The following is a 19,172-nucleotide window of genomic DNA, read 5'->3' as shown; positions in this document are numbered from 1 at the left end:
TCCATTTATAAAGCTAGAAGAGTACCTGGAATATGGGAAATGCTATGTAAGTGTTTGCTAAATAAAAGTAGGGCTCCACCTAGCCATGGAAGGGCCCCCCTGGTATGGTACAGTGCAAGTGACAAAGCAAACCCCAGTTCCAAACAGACAACTGAAGACACACAGGGAAATGGAAACAGGTGGCAGAGACCTCATACCTCGGGAAGCCCCCTGTGGCAAGAACCCACTGCTCTCCCCACATCCTCCAAAGCCAGAGGACCCCATTTCCTGGCTCCATCAGTCTTCTGACCTAATCCCCCCTACCCTAATCCCCAAGCCACTTCCCTTCCCCTCCCTCCCACTGTTAACTCTTTCTACGCAGCCAGAGGGATGACAGCCAGAATCCGGGCCCTGATTCTCTTAGTTGCTGTGTGACCTTGGGCAAGTCACTTAGCCTTTCTGGGCTTCATTTCCTCATCCCTACAAGGGAGGTCCATCCTAGAGATTAACTAATAACTGAAAACATGCTGTGGATGTGTTTGCAGGTGGGTGGACACGCTACGGTCCTACAGGCCTGACCACACAAATGTGTGTGCTCTTTGGGCACTGGAGTGGGGAAGGGGGCTGCCATTCAAAAAGCAGACCTCCACTTTGAAAGTTTCCTCAACCAGTCTCTAAGTACTGCTTGGGTTGCATGCCAAGCTCCCTACCCTCTAAACCACCACCCTCTGACATTAAAATATATTTACTGGGGCGTAGGCAGGGGCCTTGGCCTCTCTTTACTTCACATGAAGCCCTGAGGCCAACCTGGGGAGAGAGGAATAGGAGGCATCACAAGTGAGGAGTGTGGGGGTTGGGGGGGGGGCTTTTGGAGGAGAGCCAGGGAGAGTAGAGAAGACCCCTGGGTTGAGAAGGGCAAAGACAAAAAGGAACATACCCCCAGGGCTCTCCCTCTCCCCCATAGCTGACTCAGCAATCACCTGGCCTGGTCTTCCACCCCTCCGAAAAGAAGAGGAGCCAGCAGCAGCAAGTTATGATAGACGATTACCGCCGTTAATTAATTAAAATAAACAGCAAATTAAATACAGCAAAATTAAAATAGTACAGGAAATTAATTCTCTACCAGCCCCACCTCACAGGTGAGATGCTTAAAGGGCCCTTTGCAGCTAGGATCCAGGGCAGCTGGGGGGTCACCAGAACCTGCCTTATACCACAACTCCTGGCAACCCCAAATATCAATGGTAGAGCCCACAGGCATTTACCTGCCCCCCCCCCCCCAGATGGGCCTCCTGGCTCCTTGCCCCCAGGGGACTCCAAGCCCGGAGCCACATTCTGGAATTCCAGCCCTGCTCCTCCCTGAGTGGGCAGGAAGGGTCCTGACACCCCTTGGGCCAGGGATTGGGCACTGTGCCCTCCTGGGCACATGGCCCACATCTACCACTACAAGGGTCAGGGCAGGAGGGAAGAGGGACCTTGGCCTTCTCTCCTGGGTTACCTCTGGGACTTGGAGTCTGATCCTGGCAAAGATGCCTCTTTTCCATGTTGAGCTCCTGGCCCCTCACTCAGAAGGCCCCAAATCTGTCTCTGGGGAACCCCTCATTTTGTTCCTTTCTTTTGCTCAGAATGCTCAGGAAGAAAGCACTGCTGAGGCCCAGAATTCTAGGCCAGATGATGCCCTGCAAAGTTGGCTAGACCAAACCCTAGCACATGATACCAGAATTCCCTCCTACTCAAGACTAATCACCTCATCACACAGATGGGGAAATTGACACCAAGGAGGGCACGGTATTTGTTTGAGGTCACCCAATGGCTTAGCAGCAGAACCTGGAGCACAGTCTCTAATGACCACATTCCGTGTCACCACCAACAAATCAGGTTTCCAGAGTGCGGCTCAACCCCATGCTGACCACCCCTTTGCCGGGCCGCCGGTCACCTGGCCCCTCCTCCATAATCCCATCCCAAGACTCCCCAGTCTGTGTCCCACACAACAGCCAGATTAGACTCCTTGGCCTGCCCAAGGCCAACATGCGGCTGTTGTCCACATGGTTCCCTTTATCTGAAGCCCCTCCCTCCACCTCTGCCTGCCCAAGTTCAACCACCCTCTCTAGGGTCTGGCTCAATGCCAGCTCCTTCGTGAGCCTCCCGGAGCCCTGACGGGTGCTGCCTCATCCTCCTTTAATCTTCCAGGGTGCTTAGGCTGCATCCCCACGTTCAGCCCTATCTTGTCTGCGTGAGCCGTGGTTACCAGGTGCTTGGGCTACCCAGAGCTGTAGACTACCTCACCTCTGGGCCCCAGCCCTGGCAGAGTACCCAGCACTCAGGAGGGGCTCAGTGCTCTTCATCCGATGTCCCCGTGCCCTACTGTTAATGACAACAATGGCTATCACTGATTGAGCATTTACTACAAGCCCAGCTCCTGTACTGTCCCACTCTCGCATGGTGGACCCAGCTTAGAGGTTGTGTGACTTTCCTGAGGTCACGCAGGAAAGAATGGGGAATGCCACAGGTCCTTGCTCCTAAATGAGCCTCCTCTTCCATTCCACTTGCCTCTAGATCAGACCACCATCATCTCCCATCTGTACCACGTAAGCCTCTCGACTAGCCTCCCTGCCTCCAGTCTCTTCCCACCTTGCTTTGTCGCTAAAGACTTCCCATGACTCCTTGTGGCTCACTAGACAAAATCCAAATCTGTGATCACAGCAGCTAAACTCTGTGACATCTGGCTTCTGCCTTCTATGCAGCGTCTCTTCTCAACATCACCCCATTTGCCTACCACACCATACCATACCTTGATTTATTTCCAGGTTTTGCATATGCTGTTCCCTCTGTGTGGAACACCTTCCCCATATGTTTCCTCTTGTGAATTCCTACACATCCCTCAACATACAGGACCCGGGGTTACCTTAAAATCTCATCAGGTGAGATAAGCAACAAACTGGTCACAAAACTGAGAACTCTATGAGGGAAGGGCCTGTGTCCCCAGTGTCCCCAGTGCTTAGCCAATAATCCATGCTCAATCAACATTTGTTGAACGGACGCTCCGTATATAAGTGTTGGCTCAACAGAGAAATGACAGAAGAGTACCAGGCCACAGCGTACAGGGCTGGAGGTGGAGGGGAAGGGACTGAGGCCAGGCAGGCCAAGGACGCGGTGGAGAACAGTGACAAATACTGTCAGGGGCTGCTCTGCGGCAGAGCTACACCCTTGGCAGAGGGAATGTTTGTGAGAGACAGAGGAAGGAAAGCGATGGTGTGAGGGAGGCTCTGAAAGTGTGTGCGCGCGCGCGCACGCATGTGAGAAAGTGGCGAGGATGCATGTCGGGGAGCGGGTGTGTGTGCTGCATTTGTGAATGAGTCTGTGAGAGAGAGGGTGGGGGATGTCAAGGAGCGCACGTATATGGGCCCGGGGGGGGGGGGGGGCTGTGTGGGAAGGGGAGGGTGCCCGTGAAAGAGAGCCTGTGTGCTGGGTTCGTGTGGGTCTGTGCGAGAAAAGGTGAGGGTGTGTGTCACAGGGCTGTGGGTGTAGGTGCTCGAGGTCGTGCATGTGTGCTTGGGGTGGCGGGGGGGTGGGGAAGGTGACGGAGAAAGACAAGGAGCAAGAAGGGGCCATCTAAGGGGGGGGTGAGTGAGAAACTCTGTGTGGGCATGGCGGGGGTGGGGGCGGGGTGCTGTAAGCATGCGCAGGGGGAGACGGTGTGCCTGTGTGTGTCCAACAGGCAGGGTAAGGTAAGAGATGTCGCAGCTCTACTGAGGGTGTGGCTTCCATAGCCTCGGCCATGGGCCCTGTGCCAGAGGTGGGGGCTGGCCCTGGGCCCAGGGTGGGGGGCTCTGAGAGATTCCTCAGAGTTCTCCCTGGAGCCACAGGCGCCAGATTACTATGTCCCCAGGCAGGGAGGCCGAGGAGGCCCAGATGTGCGTGCTCCTTACATCTGTCCACAGCAAAACCTCTGGGCATTTATTTGCCTTTGTCTGTGTCCGGGTATGCACGCCTGTGCTTGTGTGCGCACTGCCGGCTGTGTGTCTGTGCCTGTCTTTGTCTCTGTATGTATCTGGGCCTTTGTCTCAGTGTGTGTGCCTGTTGGTCTATGCCCGTCCGCATGACTGTGTCCGGGTTTATGTGTGTCTAAGTGTATCTGTGTCTACGGGGCACTGTGTGTCCTTGATCTGTGCCTGTCCAAGTAGGGCTGCCGGCGTCCTCCCGGACTGCCTGTTTGGAGCTGTGGGTCTATGTGGCCTTGGTGTGAGTGAGGGAATGTTGTGCTTTTGAGGCTGTGTGTCTAGATGTGAGTGTTTCCTTGTACCTCCGTGGGACTGTGCTGTGCGTTGTATTGTGGAAACGTTTATCTGTGCCTGTGTGATGTGCGTTGTAAGACCAAGGATATGTGTGTCTCTGTGCGTGTGTGTGTGTGTGTGTGTGTGTGTGTTGGGTGTGAGGGTGTGAGGGGTTTGTCACAGACTGGTGAGCAAGTTAATCTCAGACTCCGTGACACGTGGAATAAAATCACGCTCCCATAATGGGATCATTCGTCTTCCTGTCCAAGGAGAGAACCAACTCTTCACCCTCCGCCCTGGGGGAGCCAGTGGGGCCAGGGCCGGGCTCAGCCCCCATCCAGGCCCCCTCTGGCTTCAGTACCCCCCCCCCCCCCCCCCCCCCCCCCCCCACGCCCCTTCTGCCTCCCGAGTGCCCTGGTGCCCACTGCGGGCTGGGCTGGGCTCCAGGACATGTGACCCAGAGCCTTAGAGGCCTGTCCTGGGCCCCCCAGCCCCACCCACTACCAAGGAGAGCCCTGCCCCAAATGGGAGGGGGAATGCAGGAAGGAATCTTTGGGCCCCTCCTCCTCCCGGAGGGGAGGGATGAGCTGCAGGCCGGGCCGGGATTTTCCATCTCTCAGCAACAAGATTCCTGGTGAGCAGGCTGCGGGGTTTGGCAGGGCGCCTGCTGGAGACCCGCCCTCACCCGCCAGGACGCCTGGGTCCCCAGGGCCAGGCAGCAGTGGGTTCCCTGGGGAGCCAGGAGGGCCCCAGAACTTCAGCTTACTGCTGCCCAGGCCTGTGGGAAAGCCAGACACTTCCAGGCTCCCCCCCGCCCCCCGCCCCCCGCAACCCCCAACCAAAGTCGGCTCTCCAGGCCTCTAGACGAACCATCACCCTTCCTCTGGCCTCCCCCTAGCCTCAGCCTTTGCTTCAGAAAGCCGTTCAGCACCACCCACTCCCCACCTGAACCTTGGCACAGGCCCAGCCTGGGTTCTAGACCTCACCTCTGGGTTTGAGGGCTCCCAAGGCCAGGGCTGTGCTTCTCATCTCAGACTGGGGCTTCTGAGGACAGGGCCATGTGTCCTGCAGCTGTGAGATCCCTCTTGGACTTAATGCTCCTTCCTGATTGAGCGGACAGGCATCAAGAGAGGATTTCAAACTCAAGGCTGGGGAAACTGAGGCACTGAAGCTCTCTGCCCTACCTACCCCTATGAGTCAGAGGCCAAATGCAGTAGTCTGGAGACACAAGATCCTAATTTTGTCCAACAGCAGTGGCTGCCACTCTCTTCCCTATAGGGGGTACAATGTCAGGAGGGGCTGAGCATCAGTTGGAGGGTAAGGGGAATGAGAAGGTGGATTCCCTAACCCCCCAGCCTTAGATGCGCAGCTGGAGAGCAGGTTTGGTAAGAGATTAAGGTCGAGGAGGAGGAGAAGTGAGTTGCTCCAAGATTTATGAGCCTAATTCTTCTCCCTTAAATTCCCCTCCAAGCCCCCAGCCCCAGCCTGGTCCCTCCAGGGTCATGCTGTGGCCCCAGGCCAATGTCAGGGCCCTAACCCATCGATCAGCTGTTGCTAGGGAGTTTCCACCCCAACGGGTTCTAAAGGGAGGGGCTCAACTGACACTAGGGACCCAGATTGATTGGGAGGGGGCATGGCCCTAAAGCGGCAGCCAACAGCCCCCTACACCCTCCCAGTTGCTGGGGGCTCACGGACTCCAGGGAAGAAGCAAAGGCTGGCGGGTGGGGCCCAGGAGGAGGTAGCCTCCCAGCCAAGGCACCACACCCAGCCCCGCCCTTTCAACAGGCCAGGAGACCTGGGATCCCTTGGGGCCCTACAGCTCACTGGGTGTGTGACCTTGGGCGGTTGCTGCTCTCCAGGCCTCAGCCTCCACACCGCACAATGCAGGAAGTGGCTCACATATCCCAGGTGTCCCCTCTTCAGCTCAGTTCCCTCAACACTTAGCCCTGCCCTCTCTCCAGTCCAAAATCTGGGCCACATGGGGTGAGTATGGGGCAGCTACCTGGAGGAGTCCCTGAAAGCCGTTCAAGTCAGAGCTGAGAAGCTTATGGTGATCACCCCTCCACCAGGCATCCGTTTTCCAGAAGAGTGAAACTGAGGCCTTGAAAAAGGGTCTGAGTCTGGACCAAGAGTTCTACTGAAGTGTCACTGATGGGGTGGTTAAGGGCATGGTGTCGGGACAGGAAGACCTGAATTAAAATTCCAGCTGCGCCAGAAACCGTGTTAAGTCCCTTGCCTTCTTGCAGCCTCAGTTTCCTCATCTGCAAAGTGCGTAATGGTGCCTCCCTCCTTGAACTGTTGAGTGGAAATGAGAAGATGCACCTCAGGGTTTGGTGCAGTGTAGCAAAAGCTTGAACAATGGTAACTATCACGATTGCGGTAATACTAGCATAAACCCAAGCAGTCAGAGGGTAGGGGAGGAGGGGTCCCAATCTGGCTGGAGGATGGCTCGTCCTCCAGCCAGTTTGGGACCCCGAGGGCCTCAGCTCTGGAGGGCCAGCCAAATTCCTCGCAGCCCCCAGCTGCCTCCCCTATTTGTTAAAGGCCTCTCATTAGTGAGCCTGGGCACCTGCCCCTCCACACGTAATAAGCCTCATTAGTATCTTAGCCCCAAGCTCTGCGCCCAGAGTCTATGTGTGTGCACACGCATGAGGGTGGGGGGGCTGCAACAGGCCACCAGCCAGGAGACAGCATCCTCGCCAACCACACCCCCTGCCTGTCATCAGCAGGGCCCGTCACCACCCAGCTTGTCACCTGCCTGCCTCGCACCCGCACCACCTGTCACCCACCCAGCTCGTCACCCACCCAGCCCATCACCTGCACCACCTGTCACCCACCCAAGCCTGTCACCGAAGCTGCCTGACAGGCATCTGGGTGGGGGACAGAAGATGGGGAGAAGACCACAGGGGTGTGGAGCTGGGGGCCCCAGAGACCCTGTAGGACCCCCACTTCAGCTCGGCATCCTGCAGCATCGCCATGGCAACCTCTCAGCCGCAACCACTTTCCCAAACATCCCCCCCCCCCCCCCCCCCCCAGGCCCTGCTCTTAGCTGAGCTGAAGCTGAGAAGAGCCTGAGTGACAGCAGAATGGGGCAGGAAGGAGGGGTTCATCAGCTGGCTGGCCTCGGCCTTCCTTCCCTCTCTGGACTCGGTTACTCCATCTGCAAAATGGAGGAGCCAGAATGGGTAAGGCCCCTGTAGAGCAGGACAGCCATCTCCAGCCTGGATTGGCTGAGCCAGCTGCTAGTTAACCTGTGAGGGCTAGGGGGTGGGACAAAAGGACAGGGCTTTCTGGGTTCTTCCACGGCCCGGCCCAGAGAGGCTGGGCCTCTGGCCCAAGCTCACACAGCAAAAGAGGAAGAGCAGGCTGGAAGGGAGAGGGGCTCTGCCACAAGACTGCCAGCTGGAGACGCCACAGTGGGTGACCCAAGGTGACCGGGGGCTGAGCCGGCCCCCACCTCTGAGCTGCATTATTTATAATACCCGGAGCTTGGAGCTGAGCAACAGCTGGGGCGCTGCCCCTCCAGGGGGCACATGCCACAGTGGAATGGAGAAGACCAGGTGCCTCCTCAGGGAAGACCCCTGGGGTCCCTGGCGCCCTCCACAGCTGGCTGGGGCAGAGGCTGAGGTGGGAAAGGGGCAGCAGCTCCATCCTTTCCCTCCCTGCCCCCTCTCCCCTCCACTCCTCCAGGCAGGCAGCGATAGGATTACTTCTGCATGACTGCCCGCTCCACGGGGTTCCAGAGACCCTCCTGCCTGCAGCAATCTTTAAAATTCCTCCAGCCCAACCTCGCTCCCTTTCTCCCCGCAGTGAATGCTCCGGCGTCTACCGCAGTGTGCCCGCCACTGCCACCACCAAGCAGGCTGGGGGCCAGGTCCCTGGCACCTATGGGCAGAGGTGGTCCGGTCCTCAGAGTGTATATAGTCCAGCGTCTCTCAGAACCCTGAGGCCCAGGCCCTGGCCCATCCCCTCCGACCCCCAGTGCTGGTCCAGCCCCGCAGAGCATGGCTCAAGCTGGGAATCAGGCTTTCCAGTTGCACCAAGGCGGATGGGCACATGCATGCAAACACACCTGATGGGTCTTGGCATGTCTGCCCACGTCCTCTGCTGCCAGAACCTAGTTGCCCCCACCTCTGCTCTGACCCCCCTTCTACCTCACCAATCCCCTGCTACCCCTGGGGTGGGCAGACAGCTGGGCCAGGCCAGAGTCTGTGGCTCCCCAGGGCAAAGAGGCAGGCAGGAGATCGATCCACTGAATTTTTTAAGGCTCTAATGGAGCCTGCATCCCAGGACTTGGGGCCTGGGACGCAGGCAATGTCTTGGGGACCCCTCCCTCAGTATTGCAGTTGCTTCCTCTTTCAGGTCTTGGGGGTCGGGGGAAACTTTCTATGAGCCTTTCCCCAGCAAGAGAAGAGGCATGAGGGGCCCCTGGGAAAGACATGGGATGTTGGGGGGGGGGGGGGGGGGGGAAAACCCCCAGAGCCCCCCCCCCCCCCAAATCTCCCCAGCCCTAATGCAGGCAGAAGCAGCTCAGCCTCTAAATCACTCCCCTCACGCTGCCCTCTGAGGCGGATTCTGTGCATCTGTAATTAGGGGGTGGAACAGATGGTGGAGATTCCGTTTAAAATCATGCATCTAGTAAAGTAACCTTCACTGTCGGAACTGACTCCCAGGGAGGCCAAGCCCCGAAGCCAGATCTGGGGGGGGGGGGCAATGAAGGTGGGGGGGCAGGGAGTATGTCAAGCCAACACCTCACCCATCTCTCTCCCTGAAGCCCCAGGCCCAATGTCCCTCTCAGGTAAGCCAAGGTGGGGGGGGTTGGCAAGCACCTGAGATTGTGCAGGCTGGGGGTAAATCCCCCTGCACCACCCCCCCCCACACACAACATATATGCCGGATCCAGGGCAAAGCTGTGTACTCAGAGTTCTTGGCTGTGAGACCAGGGTGACCAGGTGCCAAGAGCCCCCAAAGAGGCTCCAAGCCCCCAAAGCCCAGGCCAAGGTGTCCAGAGCCCAGGGTCTCGGGTGGGGCAGCTTTGAACCAGATGTACAGGCTCACTGTCCAGGAATGAAAGGCCTGGGGCAGTGAGGGAGGAGGAGGTGCCTCCCCAGGCAGAGGAGGCCCCGGGAAGTCGGATGGGGGGGGGGTGCTGGACAGCAGAGGAGAGAGAGTACACAAGAGTGAGCAAGGGTGTGTGTGCAGGGATGACTGAAGCTGTCTGGGAGGGTGTCTGGGGGAGGGGGCCCCCCAGAGCAGAGGTGGGGGGGGAGCCGTGATGGAGAGTGCTGGGGGCGGGGCACGTTTGGGGCTGGGAGTGAGGGCTGCAGAGCAACTGAGGTGGGGTATGCGACAGGGCAGGGAAGAGCTGCTTGTGGGCTCTGGGGGGGGGGGGTGAATGGGCTGTCACCAAGCTGCTGCTATGTGTGCCTGGAGAGGTGTAGGGCTGTCCCTGGGCCCCTGGATGGCTGAGGAAAGGGCTGGGGCTTACTGGGGATATACAGAGGACTGCCTGTTGGGGTGCTGGGTCTATGGGGAGTATGCGTGTATGTGCATGCCTGCGAAGGTACGAGAAGCTGGGGGGACATCATCTGTTTAAAAGTATACTAGAACTCAAGCCATGTCTGCGTGTCTGAGGTAAACGGTGTGGCTGCAGGTAGCGTCCTTGTGTGAGTGGGTGTTGAGTGGGCAGTGTGCGTATGTGTGATGTGGGTGGGGGGAAGTTGTGTGTTTGGAAAGGTGTAGGGATTGGATTGGTGTGTTTGGGGAGGTGCTGGGCTGCAGGTGGGGGAAACATTAGGGCTGCAAGGAGTCTGTGTATGTGTCCGGTGAGGTGTTGCTGCTCTGAGAGTTTGAGGAAGTGGAAGGTATTAGGGCTGCAGCAGGGTTCTGGGGGGATCTGGGCAGGTGCCGGTTTAAAGAGGGACTTGCTAAGTGTGTGGGTGTTGGGTCTTGGGTGTTTGGGAGTACGCTGGGGATCATAACAACCTGGGTTTGGGTTCACTACTAGGGCTGTATCTATGTGTCTCTGTGGGGAGGTGTGTGGCAGTTGTGTGTTTGGGGGCGTGACGGGGCTGTGTGTGTATATGGGGCAGCTGGATGTCAGAAAAGTAGATTATGTGGAGAGGTGGTATGTTTGTGGAAGTGTTGGGGCTGTGTTATAGGTGGGGCAGTTGTGTATTCAGGGGTGTTGGAGCTGTGAGTAAGGGAGGGGCACTGTATATTCAGGTGCTGGGGGCTATAGTTGGGTCCCTGTGCTCAGACACGTGATGGGGCTGCGGGAGGACAGGTGTCCCTCCGGGGAGATGATGGGCAGAGTCCTAACCTCTGCTCAGAACTGCCTGCGAGAACCCCTCTTCTGGGGGCGGGGATGCCTGCCCACCCCCAGACCCTGTGCGGGGGTGTGGAGAACAGAGGGGGGGTACGGGGGGGGGGTTGTCCATCTGTCTCAGCCTGTGCCCAGGCCAGAGGAGCAGAGCCGCCTCCTCGCTCCCTGGGGGGGCAGCAGCGGATCTCAACCCACCCATCTGCCTTCAGATGGTTGAGGCAGGAGCCTCCACAAAGCTGCCTGGAGGGCATCACTGTGTTTGAAGAGGCACAGGCTGGGGGGGGGGGGGAACTGCACAGCAAACAGTCCTCATGGAGGCTCCTTTGAAAACCACTGACGCCAGGAGAGAGGAAGAGGGAGGACAGGGGCGGGTATGTCTGTCCTTGTGCGTCTGTGTGGGTCAGTGCCCAACTGTGAGCCTTGGAGCCCCTTTGCATGTGTTCATGCTGATGGCCTCTGTTCAAGAGGCATCCTGGCCTTGGAAAACAGCCCTCCAGCCCTGGCTGCAAGCTCACAGCCTCACACAGGCAGCTACCCCTGTGCACACTGCCTACACCCCCCTACACCCCCGCACCTTCACATCTGCATAACACTGCACCCTCACATACATGTAGCTCACCCCCAGGGCCCTGTACCCTCACGCACAAGTGCTACAAGTCCCTACACCCACTAGGTACACTCCCACTCTGCGAAGCCAGGTTTCGCACCTGTCACATATACATACATGCGCATGTACATACCTGCCAAGTAGCTATCACACATACACCCACCGCGTCCACGCACCTTGGATCTCCCCGTCGCACCCACATCTCCCCCCTCACACGCGCTCCTCTCTCACACACACAGCAGATACTTGCCATCTTGTACCTATACACATGTGCCCATGTGTGTGTACGTGCACACGCTCACCCTGACCAACTTTCAGACAGCTCTTTGACACCACCCAACCCACCAGCCAACTCCCTAGGAAGACTCCCAGTGGCCGAGAGGGCCGCCAGCCTCCCCACCCTGCCAGCTGGGAAGGACGGGGAGGGCATACCACCCCCCCACCCCGACACCTGCGAACACTGATCTTCACCTCCAGAAAGAGCCCTCCCTCTGCTCCGGCATGAGTGCCACTGTGTATGGGTGAGAGCGTGACTGCGTGTGTGTGCGTGTCAATGTCCTGACATCCCATGACGAGGCATGTGTGTCACTGCCTATATGGGTAAGGAAGCACAGGCATGAATTCCCCAGTTACGTTTCTGAGACGTGGGGTGAGTGCAAGGGTGAGATTCATATGTCACAAAGTGTGTGTGTGTGTGTGTGTGTGTGTGTACAGATATGAGTATGGGGGTGCATTTACACAAGGAGATGCACACCCAGTGAGTGGTGAGTGTGATGTTTTCTGACACAAGAGGGGTGTCCACCCTGGAACAGGGGTCAGAGCTGGGGAAACTGCTCCAGCAACTCCTTCCCCCACAAAAACAGCAGGGAGGAGGGGGTCTCTGCGCGCTTCTCTCTTTCTTGTTCTCTCTCTTTCTCTCTGACCTCTTTAGCAGCTGGAAACTGAGCCGGGGGTGGAAGGAATGGAGACTTGGCTGGCCCAAGGGTTTGGGGAGGGAAGCAGGAGAAAACACCTTCCAGATTCTCATCAAATCCCTGTTTGTGGTCTGTAGCCTCAAGCCTCTCCGCCTCTCCCCTCTCTCTCTCCGTCTGGGTTTCCCCCTTTCTTTATCTCTTCCTGTCTCTCATTCTCTCCCCATGTCTCTCCTCCTCCTATCTCAGTCACCTCATCTCCCTTCTGGTATCTCTGTGTCTCCACGTCTCAGTCTCTCTGTTTGTCTCTCCCCAGGCCCTTCCATTTTTCAGACTCCTCCTCTCTCTGCCAGCACCTCTGTCTGTCCGTCTCTCCCTGTCCTGGTCCATCTGTCCGTCTCTCTCCGTCTGCCTGTGCGTGGGTGTCTCTGTCCATCTGTTCCACCACCCATCTGTCTGGTTGTCTGTGTTAGTCCTTCTAAGGGTGCCCACTCGCTTCCCAAGGTACCCTCCCCCAGGTCAGCAAAGGCCTCTCCTGGCTCAGGGGTGGGGAGGGGATGCAGAGCTGTAGCTTCTGGAAGCTTCAGTAGCAGCTGGGCTGAGCTGGGAGTTCGGGGCTAGCCAGCTGCAGAAGCAGCCCCTCCTCTGGGCTCCCAGGCCAAGGACCCCAGAGCAGAAAGGGGAGAGAAAGCGGGGCCTCACTGCAGCTGAGTGTATGTATGTGTATGTAAGGGGGGAGGCAGAGGGCCTCACTTTACCCTCACTTCACCAACCCCTCTACCAAATCGGGGCCAGGCAGGAGAGGGATCCTCAGTGCCCACCTTTCTTGTCCTCTAGCCAATGGCAGAGATGCTGGGATCCAGGAAGGAGGGGTTGGGGGGGTGCTAGGTCTTGGGAGAAGGAGGGCCACAGCTTCTTGTCAGCTGGGTAGGAGGGGGGTCCTTCCCTCCTCTCTTCCAGGCAGTCCCTGGGGATGGTTCTAGTTCTGGTCTCAGCTCTAGGCATGCAGGGCTGCACAGGCAATTCTCACTGGCTCCCACAGGGGTTATTCCCACCTCCCAGCTTCTCTAGAGCCTTTGACCCATAGGGATATAGGGGGAATATAGCAGTATCTCCCCCTCCTCAAGTGGAGGTTGGTTCTAGACATGTGGGCACTGTGATCCTGTCTAGGCACTGGCCATCCTGAGAGGCCCCGGGAAGCTCACCTACCATTGCCAGACCAGCACCTCATCCTTTCTCTCTCTCTCTCTCGCTCTCTCTCTCTCACACACACACACACACACACAGTGCATCCCAGCATTCCTGGCCTGCACCCCCACACCTCCACTTGGTAACTCAGAGGACTTAAGAGGGACAGTGACAGGCTCCCAGAGTACCTCCAGCTCACGGTCAGGAGCTAGAAGTGACATCCATCCCTCAGGACCCTCCTAGTTGGCTCTGTGCCCCCTACTCCCTCTCCAAGAATAGTCCAAATCCCACAGGCTCACAGGGGATGGGGAAACTGAGGAAGGGAGGGGAGAACACAGTTATTCCTCCTGAGACCTTGGCGTGGAATCCTAGGGAAAGAAAGGGACGCTGACCTACCACAAGCAAAGTCCGTATTGGCTGCTCCCTCCGCATAGCCCTACCGCTGGGTCAGGGCCAGAGGCTGGCTCCCTCCCTCTAGAGCTCTCCTTGCCCCCGGCTGGGCCCCCTCCCTCTCTGAGCTTCTGAGCAGTCCTCCCTGCCCTCTCCCTCCCAGCTCTGGCTCTCTCATCCTCAGCTCTTGGAAGCCTGACTCACTGTTTCCCCTCCTCTCTCCCCTCCCTCCCTCTCTCTCCCGGCAGCGGCGCCTCCCCCTCCCCTGGGGGGGCTCTGGCCACAAGGGTGCCCGCCTGCTCCTCTCTCCGGGCTCTAGTCCCCCACTGCACCCAGGAGGCCCCCTGCAGCTGTTCCTATTCTCTAACTACAGAGTGGTAGAGTGCAAAGAGCCTAGGTCCCAGGCCTGGCACTGCTGAGTATTTGTGACCCTGGGCAAATGGCTCCCTTCTCTAGACTTGGTTTTCTCCTGTCAAACAAGGTTGGGGGAGGGGGTCCAACTGGATGATGCCCCTGACGTCTCTAGAACCCTAATGGTCCCTGCCTTTAAAACCCCACGTGCCTCCTGGCCTAGAGTGTGTGCACAACCTGTGGGGCATTGTACCTGCCTCAGGCCCCGCCCCCAGGTCCAAAGAATAGCTCTGCTCTGTTCCCAGACATTTGGAAAAGGCAGAGAAGAGCCGCTGCCCTGGGCACGACCATTAGTCAAGTGACCCCTGGAATCCCCCTGTCTCCCCATTCTCCCTCCTCCTGTGAGAGTCTTTCCCTCTCTCCCTATTCCACCTGTCCTCCTCCCTCTTCCCAGAGACATTTGCTTGTCTCTCCTCCAAAAACAACGCCTCATCATTTCAGGCTGTAGGGTCGGGAACAGCACGTGCCTAGGCCTTCTTGGTCCCCTGGGCCCCACCTCCAGGGGCTGTGATACTGGCTCTTCTCCTTGCCTGTTTGCTCTCTCACCCCCTCATCGCTGGCTTCTGCCACCATCTTTCCCTCTCTCCACCTGGCATGTGGCTGTCCGGGTCTCTCTTCTCCCCCCACTCCCCTCCCCCAGCTCTCTCCCTGGGGCGGGGGGGTGGGGCGGCATATGCTGGCATTAGCAACAATGTTATCCTTCCTCCCTCCTGCGGTCCCCATCCTGGCTTCGCCCTCTCCAGAGCTGTCCCAAGAGACCCAGGGGACCCAGAGACAGAGCTGGGCTCCATCCCATAATAGTGAGTCTGCTTGACCTCACTCAACCAGACCAGAAGAGTCTGGTCATCTGGTATGAAGGCATGGCATGGCACCCCCTGGTCTAGGGTGACTGGCATGAGACGCAGAGCTCTGTATTCCACAAACAAACAAAAAAGTTGGCCTGGGGGGTGGGACATCGGGGGTTTGGAGGGAAATGAGGGAGATCGGGTTTGCCTGGAGAAAGCCCCTATCCAACTGGGAACAGAAGCAAGAGGAGGGAGTGGCTCAAAGTCAATGCTCTAGACTGATCTGAGAACCAGCAATGTCCCTCTAGGGCTCTGCGAATCCACAGCAGCAGCAACCCCCCCCCCCCTTTCCCACAAGTTGCCAGCCAGGGACACTTGGCCCCTCCAGCCTGCAGAATAGCCACAACCTCAGGTGGAGATCCCATCCCTTAATCTCCTGTAGGGTCCAAGGCCAACCTCCCAACAGTACACCTCCACTTAGCTCAGCAGGGCGTCCAGAAGCCTCCCTGCCAAGATCTAAGCAGGTGGAATGGGGGAAACAGCCCCCCAACTCCCAAGCCCCCTCATCCAAGTCCCAGTCAAGGGCTGGGAAGCAATGCAAAATAATCATGGACCACACATACTGCCAAACTGAGAAGCAGCACTGTCCATCCACAGCACCTGGGGGTGTGGGGCTCCCTGCCCCCCGACCCTGTTCCAGACCCCCCCAGCCCAGCAACCGTAATAAACAGCAAGCTCTTTTTCTTTATGACACCAAATTTCTCCAAGCCCAACAGCTCCTTCCATCACTACCTCAGCCATAGATCACATTAAAAACTCACAGAGGGCAACTTAAACACATCACATTTGTTTCTCTCTATATTATTTCAAAAGTAACGGCATTAAAAATGGATTTTACTACAGAAAATAAATATCAGCACGTGGGCCCGGAGCCCAGGCAGGAGGAGGGAGCCCACCAGGAGAATGTCCCCGAGGGCTTGGGCACAGCTTAGGCACTGACCAAGGAGGTGACTGTGAGGCCAGACAACACCCTGGGGAATAGAGGGGACGTTTGGGGAGGGGGGGACACCTGCCCACCCCACACCCGCCCCAGTGCCAGACCAAGAGAAACAAGAGTCACTGGTTTGGACTGGGGCCCACTGGTCCCCCTAAGCTCATACCCTCACGGATCTCTGTAACCTCTGAAGGGTAAGAGCTCTGGGGCAAGAAGTTCACCAGTCTCTGGGGGTTATTCCAACTATTGACACAGCAGGAGAAAAAAAATGAATTCAACTTACTATCCAGTTTGATTTTCCATTGCTATAAAAATAAATATACATCTGCTCAAAGGAAGGAGATGGCAAGCAGCGTGCACATGCCACCTGGGGGGGTCCCCCCACAGCTCACCACCACAACCCAGCCTCCAAGCCAAGGGTGGGGGGGGATGGACAGACTGGTAATCTTTCACTTAAAAGCCCCAGCTCACACAGTTACACACACACACACACACACACACACACACACACACACACACACACGGGGCCACAAGGAACAGGAACAAGCCAACAATAGAAACACCCCAAATACTCCTGGCAGGACTCTGCCCAGGCCCGGGCACATGCCCCCGCCCCGCCAGCAGCAGCAGCAGCAGCAGCGGACAAAATGTGGCCACCCTGACCCGGAGGCAAAGCTTGTCCTCACACCCTGAGCTCTGCCCAGGGAGCTGGGGCCAAGTCCCGCCTGACACCAACTGGTCCGGCGGGAAACGCCTGCCCAGCCAGACAGGCACAGGCCCCCCAAGGGTCCCTCCTTGTGCTCAGGGACCAGGCTGGTGCAGCCTGGCCCTGCCTCCCAGGGTGACGCCTGGGCCCAAATTCAGCTGGCCCTGCCAGTCAGGCACTGGTGCAGAACCGAGGGCACCAGGCTCAGCCCCTCCCAGCCCAGCCCCAGGGCCCCCAAGCTAGGAGGGAGGGGGGACTCCCCACCCCTCCACATCTGGCCCTGGCCCCCAGGGTCTGCGGTAGAGAATTCCCGCCCCCGCTTCTCTCTCTCTCTCTTTCTCTCTCCCTCCTCCCGCTCTGTGCCCGCTGCCCGCCTCAGGGACAGCCCCAGCTCCCGCCTCCGGCCAGCAAGGCCCACATCCTTCCTCCCTCAGCTGGCCCCTTTGCCCGGCAGGAGGCTGGGGGGGTCAGGCTGCTAGGGAACCCCTCCAGCTCCCATCAGTCCTCATCCCCAGCCCCCAAACTCTGGGTTGCTGTCCCTTTTCCTGTAGAACAGGAAACAAGGTTATTTCCTAGACTCAGAGCCAGCCCCCTGCCCCTCTGGCTCTGCCCGGGGACCAGGACCCAGCAGGAGAAGGCGCACTCAGCCAAAAGGCACAGGGATTCAGCAATTCACCCCCAGCTTCGGGCCCAGGGGGCTGACAGCTGTCACTCAGCACCCCACCCCCTGGGGAAGAGGGGGCCCGATTCAATCAGAGCCCCAGAGGAAACGCATTGATAGGCGATTATTTATTTATTTATGCAAAAGTGAGCCGACTTTGTTCGCCAGGTAACCGGGCATGCGGCCCAACCCCTCCGGCCCTGGCCACCCCCAAATCCCTCCTCCGCCCCACACCCCCTCCGGGTCATTAGGTCCCCGCCCCTCAACTCCCAGAGCACCAGCGGAACCTTGGGATTTGGGGGTTGGAGGGGAGGGGCTCCTCCCTCCGCAGTCTCCCCCTTTCCCAGCGCCGTTCCTAAAATCCAGCCTTGTTCTCCGCTCCCACGGTCCCCCCCCCATCCCCCCCCCCCCCCACATTCTCAGCAAGCTGGAGAGCAAATTGCAGTTTTAAATCCAAAGACCGAGGGAGGAGGAAGGAGGAGGGGGCGCGCGGCAGCGCTGGGCGCGCACCTCGCCCCCGAGCCGGGGGAGCTGCGGGGCGGCCAGGAAACCCGAGAACCCCCCCTCCCCACCCCCCCTTCTCGTCCACCTCCCCCTCCCCCTTCCCGGCGCTGCCTGCCAGGCTTCGAGCCGAGCCCAGCCGAGCCGCGGGCCCCGGTGGAAACAAAGACCGATCGCACCGCGGGCACCGCAGCCACCGGGTCCCGCGGACCGGACCGGGGCGCGCGGAGGGGGCGCGGGCCCCCCCCCCCCGGTGCGCTGCACAAAAGAGCCCGGCCGGCCGGTCCCCAGCGGGGTCTAGGGCTGGGGAGAAGGCGCCACTCACCGGAGTGCTGGGCTGCCGGCTCCGTGGGTCCGAGCCAGGCGAGGGGCTTTGGGGGGCGTCTGTCTTCCGGCGGCGGCAGCGACGCGGGAGCCCGGCTGCTGGGGAGAGGAGTCGTGGAGGAGCCCTGAGCCGCCCGCCGTTGCTGACAGCATGGCTCGCGTCTCGGCTCACATTCTCCGCCGCTAACTCCGCTGGACACGGCCCCCCGCTCCCGCGGCGCCCCCCCCCACCTCGATCACTCCTTCGCTCTCTGTGCCCCCCTCGCTCCCCCCGCCGCGCACACACTCTCACAGCCCTGGACACCCCCGCCCCCACCCCCCCATTGCAAACCTGGGAGGGAACGCGCCCCGCGTAGTCCTCCTCCTGCTCCTCCTCCTCCGCCCTCCTCCCTCCCGCTCTCTGGCTGTCTGTCTGTCTCTCTGACTGTCTCTATCTCTCGCTCTCTCTGCCTTTCTCTGCTTTCCGAGCTGGGTGGGAAAAGGAAATGAGGACAGAAAGCAGACGCTGGCTTTGGGTGGTGGTAGCTGGATTCCCTCTCTCCCTCCCTCCTCCTCCTCCCCTCCCTCCTCCTGCCTTCTGCTCTCTCCGCTGCGAGCGGGGCTGAGCGCAGCCTGGCGGGTGGCTCGCTCTGCCCGCCCGCCCGCCCGCCCGCCTGTCTGTCTGTCTGGTCTGCCTCGCTCGCTCCCTCCCTCCGTCTCTCGCCCTCGCCCTGCCTGCCTGCCTCTCTCCGTCTCCGCCGCCGCCGCCGCTGCCTCTGCGAGCTCGCCTTACCTTCGCCGCTCACCATCCGGAACCCCAGGGGGGAGCGCGCGCGCGGCACGCCGGGACTTGTAGTCCCCACCCCGGCCGCTCGGCGAGCGGTGCGGGCGGGGCCGCGCCGGCTGCTCCGACGGCGCGGCCCTGGGCCCGCGGGGACAGCGCGCGGGCCCTTCTGGCGGGGGTGCGTCCTCGTTTACCAAGGGTGCTGGTTCTCCCCAAGGATTAGGGATGTTTCCCACGTTCCTTGTTCTCCGCGGGAGGCTCTGGCTCGAGCGAAGGTTGCGGGTGGGAGCGAAGGGGCGGGGTCTGAGAATGGAATGAGTCGAATAGGGAATCAAGGGATTAGCCAAAGGGCCTGC

General features: G+C 59.2%; 1 protein-coding gene across 1 annotated transcript in view; it reads right to left on the bottom strand.

Moving 5' to 3' along the window:
- The window catches only part of AHDC1 (AT-hook DNA binding motif containing 1), a 64,584-nt gene extending 45,778 nt beyond the window's left edge, over nt 1-18,806 (bottom strand). The window contains exons 1-2 of the mRNA XM_049617672.1: nt 18,385-18,806; nt 18,055-18,152 (exon numbers count right to left, since the gene is read on the bottom strand). The gene's annotated coding sequence lies outside the window, so the exon portion shown is untranslated. The remainder of the gene's footprint in view (nt 1-18,054; nt 18,153-18,384) is intronic.
- Between the last annotated feature and the right edge of the window lie 366 nt (nt 18,807-19,172).

This window comes from Panthera uncia, assembly GCF_023721935.1.
Source record: "Panthera uncia isolate 11264 chromosome C1 unlocalized genomic scaffold, Puncia_PCG_1.0 HiC_scaffold_4, whole genome shotgun sequence".
Lineage (NCBI taxonomy): Eukaryota > Metazoa > Chordata > Mammalia > Carnivora > Felidae > Panthera > Panthera uncia.
This window is presented reverse-complemented; position numbering and strand designations above follow the sequence as displayed.